The sequence below is a fragment of the Rhipicephalus microplus genome, unplaced genomic scaffold (assembly GCF_043290135.1).
Source record: "Rhipicephalus microplus isolate Deutch F79 unplaced genomic scaffold, USDA_Rmic scaffold_124, whole genome shotgun sequence".
Taxonomy (NCBI): domain Eukaryota; kingdom Metazoa; phylum Arthropoda; class Arachnida; order Ixodida; family Ixodidae; genus Rhipicephalus; species Rhipicephalus microplus.
This window is the reverse complement of record NW_027464696.1, coordinates 1-15,000: the sequence shown is the minus strand read 5'-3', so window position 1 is coordinate 15,000 and position 15,000 is coordinate 1. Positions and strand designations below refer to the sequence as shown.

At 61.7% G+C, this 15,000-nt stretch overlaps 2 non-coding genes across 2 annotated transcripts; both read left to right on the top strand.

Annotated features, from left to right (window-relative positions):
- The first annotated feature begins 10,701 nt into the window (after positions 1–10,701).
- LOC142790735 (small subunit ribosomal RNA) lies at positions 10,702–12,516 on the top strand. The gene has a single exon (XR_012889727.1). It is a non-coding gene; the product is annotated as a small subunit ribosomal RNA (ribosomal RNA).
- A 1,719-nt stretch (positions 12,517–14,235) lies between these two features.
- LOC142790732 (5.8S ribosomal RNA) lies at positions 14,236–14,388 on the top strand. Its single transcript, XR_012889724.1, has one exon. It is a non-coding gene; the product is annotated as a 5.8S ribosomal RNA (ribosomal RNA).
- Positions 14,389–15,000: the final 612 nt, after the last annotated feature.

Here is a 15,000-nt window from a genome sequence, read left to right as displayed (position 1 = left end):
AGGTCACTAAAAGCCTATAGATGACGGTGTTGGAGGAAAAGAAAAATATCGAGAAAGCACTGCGGTGTGCCGTGCGTAGGGACGGGCGCGCGTGCCACATGCCGCCGAAATATGGGTGTCGGAGAAAACAGAGTGCCGCGCGTAACGAGGGGCGCGCGTGTTACAGAGAGATATGCCCAAACGCATGAAAGTGTACGCAGGTGTCCTAAGGCAGTTTTTTTTTTTTTTTCCTCATTTTGATGTCGCCCCGGCTGACGCGGTTTTCGTTTTTCCGTGCCGCCCCGGCTGACGCGGTTTTCGTTTTTCCGTGCCGCCCCGGCTGACGCAGTTTTTGCGCCGCCCCGGCTGACGCGGTTTTCGCGCCGCCCCGGCTGACGCGGTTTTTGCGTCGCCCCGGCTGACGCGGTTCGGACTTTGCACTTTTTGGCTCACCCCGGCTGGCGGCCCACTCACTCGATCGCCATGTCTGTTTGCCCCGGTGGTTCCACCGCCAGGCTTAAGCGCGAACTTTTTTTGTTTGTTTTCTTTTGATTAAGCGCAAGCTTTTTTCTTTGTTTTCTTTTGATTAAGCGCGGGCTTTTTTCTTTGTTTTTTTTTGCATTCGCCCCGGCAGACGCGGTTTTTGCGCCGCCCCGGCTGACGCGGTTTTTGCCGCCCCGGCTGACGCAGTTCGGACTTAGCACTTTTCGGCTGTGCCTGGCTGGCGGCCCACTCACTCGATCGCCATGTCTGTTTGCCACAGTTTTCCCGGTGGTGCTGCACCCGGGCTCGCCCCGGCTGACGCAGTTTTCGCGCCGCCCCGGCTGACGCGGTTTCGTGCCGCCCCGGCAGACGCGGTTTTCGCGCCGCCCCGGCTGACGCGGTTTCGTGCCGCCCCGGCAGACGCAGTTCGGACTTAGCACTTTTCGGCTGTGCCTGGCTGGCGGCCCACTCACTCGATCGCCATGTCTGTTTGCCACAGTTTTCCCGGTGGTGCCGCACCCGGGCTCGCCCCGGCAGACGCGTTTTTTTTTTTCTTTCGCCCCGGCTGACGCAGTTTTCGCGCCGCCCCGGCTGACGCGGTTTCGGGCCGCCCCGGCAGACGCAGTTCGGACTTGGCACTTTTCGGCTGTGCCTGGCTGGCGGCCCACTCACTCGATCGCCATGTCTGTTTGCCACAGTTTTCCCGGTGGTGCCGCACCCGGGCTCGCCCCGGCAGACGCGTTTTTTTTTTTCTTTCGCCCCGGCTGACGCAGTTTTCGCGCCGCCCCGGCAGACGCGGTTTTCGCGCCGCCCCGGCAGACGCGGTTTTTTGCGCCGCCCCGGCTGACGCGGTTTTTGCCGCCCCGGCTGACGCAGTTCGGACTTGGCACTTTTTGGCTGAGCCTGGCTGGCGGCCCACTCACTCGATCGCCATGTCTGTTTGCCACAGTTTTCCCGGTGGTGCCGCACCCGGGCTCGCCCCGGCTGACGCAGTTTTCGCGCCGCCCCGGCTGACGCGGTTTCGTGCCGCCCCGGCAGACGCGGTTTTTGCGCCGCCCCGGCTGACGCGGTTTTTGCCGCCCCGGCTGACGCGGTTTTTGCCGCCCCGGCTGACGCAGTTCGGACTTGGCACTTTTTGGCTGAGCCTGGCTGGTGGCCCACTCACTCGATCGCCATGTCTGTTAGCCACAGTTTTCCCGGTGGTGCCGCACCCGGGCTCGCCCCGGCTGACGCAGTTTTCGCGCCGCCCCGGCAGACGCGGTTTTCGCGCCGCCCCGGCTGACGCGGTTTTTGCCGCCCCGGCTGACGCAGTTCGGACTTAGCACTTTTTGGGCTGAGCCTGGCTGGCGGCCCACTCACTCGATCGCCATGTCTGTTTGCCACAGTCTTCCCGGTGGTGCCGCACCCGGGCTCGCCCCGGCAGACGCGTTTTTTTTTTCTTTCGCCCCGGCAGACGTGGTTCCCCCCCCCCTTTTCGCTCGCCCCGGCTGACGAGGTTTTCGCGCCGCCCCGGCTGACGCAGTTTTCGCGCCGCCCCGGCTGACGCGGTTTCGTGCCGCCCCGGCTGACGCGGTTTTCGCGCCGCCACGGCTGACGCGGTTTTTGCGTCGCCCCGGCTGACACGGTTCGGACTTTGCACTTTTCGGCTGTGCCTGGCTGGCGGCCCACTCACTCGATCGCCATGTCTGTTTGCCACAGTTTTCCCGGTGGTGCCGCACCCGGGCTTGCCCCGGCAGACGCGTTTTTTTTTTCTTTCGCCCCGGCTGACGCAGTTTTCGCGCCGCCCCGGCTGACGCGGTTTCGTGCCGCCCCGGCAGACGCGGTTTTTTGCGCCGCCCCGGCTGACGCGGTTTTTGCCGCCCCGGCTGACGCAGTTCGGACTTTGCACTTTTTGGCTGAGCCTGGCTGGCGGCCCACTCACTCGATCGCCATGTCTGTTTGCCACAGTTTTCCCGGTGGTGCCGCACCCGGGCTCGCCCCGGCAGACGCGTTTTTTTTTTTCTTTCGCCCCGGCTGACGCAGTTTTCGCGCCGCCCCGGCTGACGCGGTTTCGTGCCGCCCCGGCAGACGCAGTTCGGACTTGGCACTTTTCGGCTGTGCCTGGCTGGCGGCCCACTCACTCGATCGCCATGTCTGTTTGCCACAGTTTTCCCGGTGGTGCCGCACCCGGGCTCGCCCCGGCAGACGCGTTTTTTTTTCTTTCGCCCCGGCTGACGCAGTTTTCGCGCCGCCCCGGCAGACGCGGTTTTCGCGCCGCCCCGGCAGACGCGGTTTTTTGCGCCGCCCCGGCTGGCGCGGTTTTTTGCCGCCCCGGCTGACGCAGTTCGGACTTGGCACTTTTTGGCTGAGCCTGGCTGGCGGCCCACTCACTCGATCGCCATGTCTGTTTGCCACAGTTTTCCCGGTGGTGCCGCACCCGGGCTCGCCCCGGCTGACGCAGTTTTCGCGCCGCCCCGGCTGACGCGGTTTCGTGCCGCCCCGGCAGACGCGGTTTTTGCGCCGCCCCGGCTGACGCGGTTTTTGCCGCCCCGGCTGACGCGGTTTTTGCCGCCCCGGCTGACGCAGTTCGGACTTAGCACTTTTTGGCTGAGCCTGGCTGGTGGCCCACTCACTCGATCGCCATGTCTGTTAGCCACAGTTTTCCCGGTGGTGCCGCACCCGGGCTCGCCCCGGCTGACGCAGTTTTCGCGCCGCCCCGGCAGACGCGGTTTTCGCGCCGCCCCGGCTGACGCGGTTTTTGCCGCCCCGGCTGACGCAGTTCGGACTTAGCACTTTTTGGGCTGAGCCTGGCTGGCGGCCCACTCACTCGATCGCCATGTCTGTTTGCCACAGTCTTCCCGGTGGTGCCGCACCCGGGCTCGCCCCGGCAGACGCGTTTTTTTTTTTCTTTCGCCCCAGCAGACGTGGTTCCCCCCCCCCCTTTTCGCTCGCCCCGGCTGACGAGGTTTTCGCGCCGCCCCGGCTGACGCAGTTTTCGCGCCGCCCCGGCTGACGCGGTTTCGCGCCGCCCCGGCAGACGCGGTTTTTTGCGCCGCCCCGGCTGACGCGGTTTTTTGCCGCCCCGGCTGACGCAGTTCGGACTTGGCACTTTTTGGCTGAGCCTGGCTGGCGGCCCACTCACTCGATCGCCATGTCTGTTTGCCACAGTTTTCCCGGTGGTGCCGCACCCGGGCTCGCCCCGGCTGACGCAGTTTTCGCGCCGCCCCGGCTGACGCGGTTTCGTGCCGCCCCGGCAGACGCGGTTTTTGCGCCGCCCCAGCTGACGCGGTTTTTGCCGCCCCGGCTGACGCGGTTTTTGCCGCCCCGGCTGACGCAGTTCGGACTTAGCACTTTTTGGCTGAGCCTGGCTGGTGGCCCACTCACTCGATCGCCATGTCTGTTAGCCACAGTTTTCCCGGTGGTGCCGCACCCGGGCTCGCCCCGGCTGACGCAGTTTTCGCGCCGCCCCGGCAGACGCGGTTTTCGCGCCGCCCCGGCTGACGCGGTTTTTGCCGCCCCGGCTGACGCAGTTCGGACTTAGCACTTTTTGGGCTGAGCCTGGCTGGCGGCCCACTCACTCGATCGCCATGTCTGTTTGCCACAGTCTTCCCGGTGGTGCCGCACCCGGGCTCGCCCCGGCAGACGCGTTTTTTTTTTCTTTCGCCCCGGCAGACGTGGTTCCCCCCCCCCTTTTCGCTCGCCCCGGCTGACGAGGTTTTCGCGCCGCCCCGGCTGACGCAGTTTTCGCGCCGCCCCGGCTGACGCGGTTTCGTGCCGCCCCGGCTGACGCGGTTTTCGCGCCGCCCCGGCTGACGCGGTTTTTGCGTCGCCCCGGCTGACACGGTTCGGACTTTGCACTTTTCGGCTGTGCCTGGCTGGCGGCCCACTCACTCGATCGCCATGTCTGTTTGCCACAGTTTTCCCGGTGGTGCCGCACCCGGGCTTGCCCCGGCAGACGCGTTTTTTTTTTTTTCTTTCGCCCCGGCTGACGCAGTTTTCGCGCCGCCCCGGCTGACGCGGTTTCGTGCCGCCCCGGCAGACGCGGTTTTTTGCGCCGCCCCGGCTGACGCGGTTTTTGCCGCCCCGGCTGACGCAGTTCGGACTTTGCACTTTTTGGCTGAGCCTGGCTGGCGGCCCACTCACTCGATCGCCATGTCTGTTTGCCACAGTTTTCCCGGTGGTGCCGCACCCGGGCTCGCCCCGGCAGACGCGTTTTTTTTTTTCTTTCGCCCCGGCTGACGCAGTTTTCGCGCCGCCCCGGCTGACGCGGTTTCGTGCCGCCCCGGCAGACGCAGTTCGGACTTGGCACTTTTCGGCTGTGCCTGGCTGGCGGCCCACTCACTCGATCGCCATGTCTGTTTGCCACAGTTTTCCCGGTGGTGCCGCACCCGGGCTCGCCCCGGCAGACGCGTTTTTTTTTTCTTTCGCCCCGGCTGACGCAGTTTTCGCGCCGCCCCGGCAGACGCGGTTTTCGCGCCGCCCCGGCAGACGCGGTTTTTTGCGCCGCCCCGGCTGACGCGGTTTTTTGCCGCCCCGGCTGACGCAGTTCGGACTTGGCACTTTTTGGCTGAGCCTGGCTGGCGGCCCACTCACTCGATCGCCATGTCTGTTTGCCACAGTTTTCCCGGTGGTGCCGCACCCGGGCTCGCCCCGGCTGACGCAGTTTTCGCGCCGCCCCGGCTGACGCGGTTTCGTGCCGCCCCGGCAGACGCGGTTTTTGCGCCGCCCCGGCTGACGCGGTTTTTGCCGCCCCGGCTGACGCGGTTTTTGCCGCCCCGGCTGACGCAGTTCGGACTTAGCACTTTTCGGCTGAGCCTGGCTGGTGGCCCACTCACTCGATCGCCATGTCTGTTAGCCACAGTTTTCCCGGTGGTGCCGCACCCGGGCTCGCCCCGGCTGACGCAGTTTTCGCGCCGCCCCGGCAGACGCGGTTTTCGCGCCGCCCCGGCTGACGCGGTTTTTGCCGCCCCGGCTGACACGGTTCGGACTTTGCACTTTTCGGCTGTGCCTGGCTGGCGGCCCACTCACTCGATCGCCATGTCTGTTTGCCACAGTTTTCCCGGTGGTGCCGCACCCGGGCTTGCCCCGGCAGACGCGTTTTTTTTTTTTTCTTTCGCCCCGGCTGACGCAGTTTTCGCGCCGCCCCGGCTGACGCGGTTTCGTGCCGCCCCGGCAGACGCGGTTTTTTGCGCCGCCCCGGCTGACGCGGTTTTTGCCGCCCCGGCTGACGCAGTTCGGACTTTGCACTTTTTGGCTGAGCCTGGCTGGCGGCCCACTCACTCGATCGCCATGTCTGTTTGCCACAGTTTTCCCGGTGGTGCCGCACCCGGGCTCGCCCCGGCAGACGCGTTTTTTTTTTTCCTTCGCCCCGGCAGACGTGGTTCCCCCCCCCCCTCCGTCTTTCTTTTTGTTTTTTTTTCGCCGCGGCTGAAGTGGATTTTTCGGTGCCTCGACGCCCCGGTAGTCGCGGTTTTTCCGTTTCCGCACGGCCCCGGCTGACGCTGCTCGGTCACAGTCGCCTTTTGTGGTGATTGCAGACTTCTTGAGCGCGGGTGTTTTTTTTTTGTTGTTGTTGTTGTTTTATTACGCATTCGCTCCAGCAGACGCTGTTTAGACTTTTTGTTTCCTCTTTTATCCTGCGACGAGGTGACGAGGTTTATTCGGTGCCCCGCCGCCCCGGCTGAAGTGATTTTTCCTGTCCCGTGCCGCCCCGGCTGACGCGGTTGGGACTTCGCGTTTGTTCGGCCGCCACGGGTTTTGGCGCACTCGCTCGGTTGCTTGTTGTTGCCACTTGTTGCGAACCCAGGTTTCTTGAGCGAGCGCGGGCGTTTTTTCTTCCTTTCTTTCTTTGTTCTATGTGTTAGCGAATCGGCCTTTAATATCACACGAGGACTCACAACCAACAATTTTCAGTTTGAAGTGTAAATAATCTGCAGGTGTTGACGTAACTGACTTGCCCCGTACCCTTGAGTACATCCATGAAGTTCTCGTAGTACTACTAAATCGCATTATTCCAAGTGGAGAAATTCCCATAAATTTGCAAACCTCTACACGAAAATCGGTGCGCGTGATAAAGTTGAAAATTATCGTCCGATATCAAATGTGCCTTCTATAACACAAATTCTAGGAAAAAAAAAAACACTTGTTCGCCGTTTTCTGCGCCGTGACTGGCAGCACTCCGGCGAAGCGAAACGGGGTCGATTCGAGCACGATATCGGCGTCTTTCGACGTGCTCGCCGGCGACCGTCGCACGAGTACGTCGCACGAGCGCGTCTGCCGGGGCGCCGTTTGCGAAGCCGACGCAAAAGTGGGAACCGCCGCTCGGATGATCGCCGCTTTCGGCAGAGTGAGTGTTGGCACTCCGGGGAAGCGAAACAGCGTGAATGCGCCCACGAAATCGGCGTATTTTGAAGTGACCGCCGGCGACCGTCGCACGAGTACGGTAAACCGCGTCAGCCGGGGCGTAGTTCGGGACGCCGACGAAAAAGTGGGAAGCGCAACTCGGATCTTCGCCGTTTTTGCAGGAGTGAGTGGCGGCCCTCCTGCGAGACCAAGAAGCATCGATTCGTGCACGAATTCGGCGCCTTTCGACGTGATCGCCGGCGACCGTCGCTCGAGTAGGGCAAACCGCGTCTGCCGGGGCGGGCTTCGGGACGCCGATGCGAAAGTGGGAAACGCTGCTCGGATGTTCGCCGTTTTTGGCCGAGTGAGTGCTGGCACTCGGGCGAAGCCAAACGGGGCCGATTACGGCACGATATCGGCGTCTTTCGACGTGCCCGCCGGCGACCGTCGCACGAGTACGGTAAACCGCGTCAGCCCGGGCGGAGTTCGGGACGCCGATGCGAAAGTGGAGAACGCCGCTCGGATCTTCGCCGTTTTTGGAGGAGTGAGTGGCGGCACTCCGGAGAAGCCAAGGAGCGCCAATTAGCGCACGATATCGGCGTCTTTCGACGCGCTCGCCGGCGACCGTCGCACGAGTAGGGCAAACCGCGTCTGCCGGGGCGGGGTTTACGACGCCGACGCAAAAGTGGGAACCGCCGCTCGGATGTTGGCCGTTTTTGGCAGAGTGAGTGCTGGCACTCCGGCGACGCGAAAGAGCGCGAATGCGCCCACGAAAGTGGCGTATTTGGACGTGCTTGACGGCGACCGCTGCAGGAGTACGAAAAACCACGTCAGCCGGGGCGAGCGACCCACGGCGGTCTGGGTGCTTATCGCTGCTATTATAGGGGCACCCCGGCAGACGCAGAAAAAAAAAAAAAATTTTTTTTCGACCTTCTTTTTTGCTGGTCGAGCTCGGGTAACCCAGGTCGCAATGGGAGCCGCGCACGAAAGCGGCGTCGCGAGACGCGTTCGCGGTCGCTAGTCGCACGAGCTCGGCAACCGCGTCAGCCGGCGCGGAGTTCGGGATGCCGACGGCTAAGTGGGTACCGCTGCTCGGATGTTCGCCGTTTTTGGCCGAGTGAGTGCTGGCACTCCGGTGAAGCCAAGGAGCGCCAATTCGTGCACGATATCGGCGTCTTTCGACGTGCCCGCCGGCCACCGCCGCACGAGTACGGCAAACCGCGTCTGCCGGGGCGGGGTTTGCGACGCGTACGCAATAGTGGGAACCGTCGCTCGGATGTTCGTCGTCTTTGGCCGAGCGAGTGCTGGCACTCCGGCGAAGCGAAACGGGGCCGATTCGGGCACGATATCGGCGTATTTCGACGTGCTCGCCGGCGACCGTCGCACGAGTACGGCAAAGCGCGTCTGCCGGGGCGAGGTTTGCGACGCCGACGAAAAAGTGGGAAGCGCCGCTCGGATCTTCGCCGTTTTTGCAGGAGTGAGTGGCGGCCCTCCTGCGAGACCAAGAAGCATCGACTCGCGCACGATATCGGTGTCTTTCGACGTGCCCGCCGGCCACCGCCGCACGAGTACGGCAAACCGCGTATGCCGGGGCGGGGTTGGCGACGCCGACGCAAAAGTGGGAACCGCCACTAGGATGTTCGCCGTTTTTGGCAGAGTGAGTGCTGGCACTCCGGCGAAGCGAAAGAGCGCGAATGCGCCCACGAAAGTGGCGTGTTTGGACGTGCTTGACGACGACCACCGCAGGAAAACGAAAAACCACGTCAGCCGGGGCGAGCGACCCATGGCGGTCTGGGTGCTTATCGCTGCTATTATAGGGGCACCCCGGCAGACGCAAAAAAAAAAAAATTTTTTTTTCGACATTCTTTTTTGCTCGTCGACCTCGGGTGACCCAGGTCGCAGTGGGAGCCGCGCACGAAAGCGGCGTCGCGAGACGGCTTCGCGGTCGCTAGTCGCACGAGCTCGGCAACCGCGTCTGCCGGGGCGGAGTTCGGGACGCCGACGGCTAAGTGGGAACCGCCGCTCGGATGTTCGCCGTTTGTGGCCGAGTGAGTGCTGGCACTCCGGCGAAGCCAAACGGGGCCGATTCCGGCACGATATCGGCGTCTTTCTACGTGCTCGCCGGCGACCGTCGCACGAGTACGGCAAAGTGCGTCTGCCGGGGCGGGGTTTGCGACGCGTACGCAATAGTGAGAACCGTCGCTCGGATGTTCGTCGTCTTTCGCCGAGCCAGTGCTGGCACTCCGGCGAAGCCGAACGGAGCCGATTCGGGCACGATATCGGCGTCTTTCCACGTGCTCGCCGGCGACCGTCGCACGAGTACGGTAAACCGCGTCAGCCGGGGCGGAGTTCGGGACGCCGATGCGAAAGTGGGAAGCGCCGCTCGGATCTTCGCCGTTTTTGGAGGAGTCAGTGGCGGCACTCCGGTGAAGCCAAGGTGCGCCAATTCGCGCACGATATCGGCGTCTTTCGACGTGCCCGCCGGCCACCGTCGCACGAGTACGGCAAACCTCGTCTGCCGGGGCGGGGTTTGCGACGCCGACGCAAAAGTGGGAACCGCCGCTCGGATGCTCGCCGTTTTTGGCAGAGTGAGTGCTGGCACTCCGGCGAAGCGAAAGAGCGTGAATGCGCCCACGAAAGTAGCGTATTTGGACGTGCTTGACGGCGACCGCCGCAGGAGTACGAAAAACCACGTCAGCCGGGGCGAGCGACCCACGGCGGTCTGGGTGCTTATCGCTGCTATTATAGGGGCACCCCGGCAGACGCAGAAAGAAAAAAAAAAATGGGGACATGGCGTGCGTCACCGTGCGGCTTCGCAGCGTTGCCGAAGTCGCCGAGCCCTTCGACTGAGCCGAACGGCGGACAGGGAACGTTGGTCGGCCGTTCTAACCTGTCGGTGCCACGCCGAGACGTCGTTAAGAAAAACCGCGTCGTGGGCCTCTACGACGCCGTCGATTCGTTGTACGTTTGGTGTCCAGCGTGTCGGCGGCGAGTAGCGGACACGTCGTTCACGACTTCGGTCTTTCGCAGTCGACGCGAACTTGCGGAGAGTCGTGGTGCCTCACGTTTTCGGCAGAAACCGCGGCGGAATTTTCCCGTGCGTGCGCGCACGACCTCGGTGCTGTGCCGTCAGCGTAGTGTTGCACAAACTCGTGGCCTACCCAAGGTGCGGTACGTTTGCGGCCGTATCCTCGGTGGCAATTTCGTGAGTAGGGTCGCAAATTCTACGACCTCGGCGGGTTTGAGAGCGACGTAGACTTGTGGCACGCTCAACGTGCCACACGTTTCGGGGCACACCCGCGGTGAAATTTTCTCGAGTACGCTCGTATTAGTGCCCAAGGAGGTCTGGGTACTTATCGCTGCTATTATGTGGGGGTTCTCGTGAGCGGCGTACGCGAAAGCGACCGGGTGTCTGATATGCGGCGGGCTTCGGCCTCGTCAAGCGTGTCCTCGGGTCTGCTCCAGGGGAATCCACGGCAGTCGTCTGCAGCCTCATCCGCTTGATGCGTTAGGGGCTGGTTGTCGGACGGTGCCGTTTTACCACGATATCGAGGTGTGTTCCGTGTCGTCCTCGGGCGATTCAGATGCGAAAGCGCCGAAGACGCGGGCGTGACCCGTCGTCTGGCGGCTTTGCGGTCTCGGCTCCGTTGCTAGTTCCGGCCGGTCCACCGACAGTGCAGCGGGCTTGGGCAACCCGCACGGCGCGACCGAGTCGATGCAACGAAAAAGAGCGAGCATGAACGTGCTTCTTGCCGCACGGCTCCCACTCGTCTTTCGGGAAGGTTGTGCCGTAGCGAGCTCGAACGCCGTCATCTCGGAGTGCAAAATAAGCGTGTTGGGGCGCCTGAAGGTGGCCTCCGCCGCACACAGACTGCGTCCGGCCCGCCGAAGGCGAGGACGGACGCGCAGTCGAACGATTACCTGGTTGATCCTGCCAGTAATCATATGCTTGTCTCAAAGATTAAGCCATGCATGTCTAAGTACATGCCGAAATAAGGCGAAACCGCGAATGGCTCATTAAATCAGTTATGGTTCCTTAGATCGTTTCTTCCTACTTGGATAACTGTGGCAATTCTAGAGCTAATACATGCAGTGAGCCTGGAGCCCTTTGGGTAACGGGTGCTTTTATTAGACCAAGATCGATCGGGTTTCGGCCCGTATTGTGTGGTGACTCTGGATAACTTTGTGCTGATCGCATGGCCACGAGCCGGCGACGTTTCTTTCAAGTGTCTGCCTTATCAACTTTCGATGGTAGGTTACTTGCTTACCATGGTTGTTACGGGTAACGGAGAATCAGGGTTCGATTCCGGAGAGGGAGCCTGAGAAACGGCTACCACATCCAAGGAAGGCAGCAGGCGCGCAAATTACCCACTCCCGGCACGGGGAGGTAGTGACGAAAAATAACAATACGGGACTCTTTTGAGGCCCCGTAATTGAAATGAGTACACTCTAAATCCTTTAACGAGGATCAATTGGAGGGCAAGTCTGGTGCCAGCAGCCGCGGTAATTCCAGCTCCAATAGCGTATACTAAAGCTGCTGCGGTTAAAAAGCTCGTAGTTGGATCTCAGTTCCAGATGAGTAGTGCATCTACCCGATGCGACGGCTCGGACTGAACATCATGCCGGTTCTTTCTTGGTGCACTTCATTGTGTGCCTCGAGATGGCCGGTGCTTTTACTTTGAAAAAATTAGAGTGCTCAACGCAGGCGAGTCGCCTGAATAAACTTGCATGGAATAATAGAACAAGACCTCGTTTCTGTTCTGTTGGTTTTTGGAATACGAGGTAATGATTAAGAGGGACGGACGGGGGCATTCGTATTGCGGCGCTAGAGGTGAAATTCTTGGACCGTCGCAAGACGAACTACTGCGAAAGCATTTGCCAAGAATGTTTTCATTGATCAAGAACGAAAGTCAGAGGTTCGAAGGCGATCAGATACCGCCCTAGTTCTGACCATAAACGATGCCAACCAGCGATCCGCCTGAGTTACTCAAATGACTCGGCGGGCAGCTTCCGGGAAACCAAAGTATTTGGGTTCCGGGGGAAGTATGGTTGCAAAGCTGAAACTTAAAGGAATTGACGGAAGGGCACCACCAGGAGTGGAGCCTGCGGCTTAATTTGACTCAACACGGGAAAACTTACCCGGCCCGGACACTGGGAGGATTGACAGATTGAGAGCTCTTTCTTGATTCGGTGGATGGTGGTGCATGGCCGTTCTTAGTTGGTGGAGCGATTTGTCTGGTTAATTCCGATAACGAACGAGACTCTAGCCTATTAAATAGGTGCGGGGTTCCCAGCACCTTACAACCTTCTTAGAGGGACAAGCGGCTCCTAGCCGCACGAAACAGAGCAATAACAGGTCTGTGATGCCCTTAGATGTCCGGGGCCGCACGCGCGCTACACTGAAGGAAGCAGCGTGTCTTTAGCCCTGTCTGAAAAGACTGGGTAACCCGTGGAACTTCTTTCGTGATTGGGATAGGGGCTTGCAATTGTTCCCCTTGAACGAGGAATTCCCAGTAAGCGCGAGTCATAAGCTCGCGTTGATTACGTCCCTGCCCTTTGTACACACCGCCCGTCGCTACTACCGATTGAATGATTTAGTGAGGTCTTCGGACCGATGTCCGGCGCGGCCTTTCGGTTGCGCCGGTCTGTTGGAAAGATGACCAAACTTGATCATTTAGAGGAAGTAAAAGTCGTAACAAGGTTTCCGTAGGTGAACCTGCGGAAGGATCATTAACGGATTGTGAAGGGTGAGCGCCTCGGCTGCGTCTGCGCCCGACACTTTCTGCCGCTGACCCCGTTTGGACGCGGGGTCGGCTTTTCCCCACGGGGCTGCCTGAATGTGGAGCGGCACCCCGTGACAAATTGTTGCGCCCAGCGGACGCCAACACCGCGACCTTGGACGGTCGGCCAGGTGGCGGACGCGGGTACAAACGGCGCAACGCACTCATAGGTCGGCTTTCGACCCGCCACTGCACCGTGGCTCGAAGCGCTCGAAATGCGCGACCCGACCGCTGCGGGACCGCCTAGTACTGTAAACAGGAGCGGCGGAGCGCGAACGGCGAGTCGTGGTTACGTCGGTAGAAGGCGAGGCTGCGCGTTCCCGAAACGCCAGCCGAGTGCCCTCCCGACCGTTCGAGCGTGCAAGAACGAGACCCGACAATCGCGCGGCGACTGCCAAGTACGAGAGGAACGGCACAAGCGTCGGCGGTCGGTCAAGGAACTGGCGATGTGACGGGTCCGCTGTGCACCAGTGCATACCGTCCCGCCGTCCGCGGCAAGCGCCTCCGCGTCCTCGGGTGACGGAGGCTGCCGGTCGGTTCTTGCAGGCGAGGGATCTCGCTGGCACCGGTTCGCGTTGACGCGCGGCCGGTCATGGCACGGCGATGCGACGGCCGAGGTGCGCAGTACTCGATGGAGGAACCGCACGCTCCGATGACCGTCCCGCCCTCCGCGGCGTATGCGTACCGACCGTAATGGTTGCAGCAGCGCCGGCCGGCTTTTGAATTCGCCACACGAAACACGGTGCGAGATCGCGGTTAGGGGAGCGTCGACGTTGCCAGGCGTTTTGCTTGCTGCCGAGGGAAAGGCGGCACGGCCACGTCGCGCTCGTCGCGATTAGCGGGTCTGCGCGCTTTGGGAAGGTGCCGCAACGACTTGCCGAAAGAGGAAGCACGGAAGAACGAGGGACTTGGACGTCCCGACAATTGAACGCACTTGCGGCCAGGCCCTTGCTGGCTTCGTTCTTCCGCCTCGAGTAGGCTCGTACGCGGCTCCGGCGCCGAAAGTGGTCCTTGGCACCGACTTCGGTGGACGTGGGAAGTGCCGCGCAAGTACGGCGCGCCTGGCTCCACCTGTTGGCTAAAGTAAGCAGCCGGATCGGCATTTTGGTGTGCGGTGGCAAACCGTGGATGCGAAAAAAGCTTGTGCGATTTCGTGGAACAAAAAGCGGGGGTCCCCCTTTTTATGCGGAGGAGACCGACCCGCCCGCCGTGGTGAACCGCGACGCCACGGTAAAAACGGGAGAGGCTTGTTGATGGGACCGTGCATCCCGCGCTCCACGGAGGCCGGGAGGCGGCCGCCCGAGGAAATGTGTAGCCGTCGAGGCCCGCATCTGCGTGCACTCTTATCCAAATGGGTGTACCGCAGGCATTTTCTGGTTAGGCGGGCCAATGAGAGCGAGCACACAACGATACCTACGGGTCCGGCTTGGAGAACCGGCTTCGACGCCTCCCGAGTATTTATAGAGGGGTGGACCACGAAAGCACTCGCAAGTAGCGGAAGCGAAACGCCGTCCGAAACACACCGTTTGCTCGATTTGCGGCAGCCGAAAAAGGCGCGGCAGAGTTTTGGAGTCCAAGCGTGCGCTGAAAAGCGCCCTTCTTGGCCACTGTTTGGCCGAGTGCCAGAAACGTTTGGTTTTGACTGTACGGAATTGAACAAACACTTTTTCACGACTCTAAGCGGTGGATCACTCGGTTCTCGGGTCGATGAAGAACGCAGCCAGCTGCGAGACTTGGTGTGAATTGCAGGACACACTGAGCACTGATTCTTTGAACGCACATTGCGGCCTTGGGTCTTCCCTTGGCTTCGTCTGTCTGAGGGTCGGATCACATATCAAGAGAGCCTTCGGCGCACAAGGGAACGTGAGCCGTCGACTCGTTTTGACCGCGTCGGCAACACGGACAGCACGCTGAACACCTCACAGCGAGCGCCAACAGCGGCCACTCAAGGGCGAGACGGTGGCGACCGTCGTGCCAGAGCCCAACCGAAACGGGGGCGACCGACTGCATTGAGGATGTGGCACCTCGTTGAGACCGCCGCAGGACTTCGAGTCGGAAGGAAGCCTGCAGGGAAAGTGCGGTCGAGGTTGCGTACTCCTCTCTGCGACCGGGCGCGCAAGAGCTGCGAGAGCCACGGACGCGCAACTTTAACGCACGGTAAACACGAGGAGCGAAAGCCGGCCAGCAAAGCTTCTCCAGCCGTGCGCAAAGTGCGCGAGATCGCAGCCTTGCGTTGCGCTTGTTGCCCTCGAAGTAAGCAGGGTGTCCCGTAGACCGGGCGCTCGAACACGCTGCGGGGCCGTGCCTCCTCCAGGCTTTGCCGCGCGAACAGGGAACGTTCGCGCGCAAAGCGCAGGGAGGTGAGGAGGCTGCGCCCGACGTTTGCGGTTCGCTGCGTACGCGGTTGATGCGGAGAGCACGGCGCGACGACTTGCCG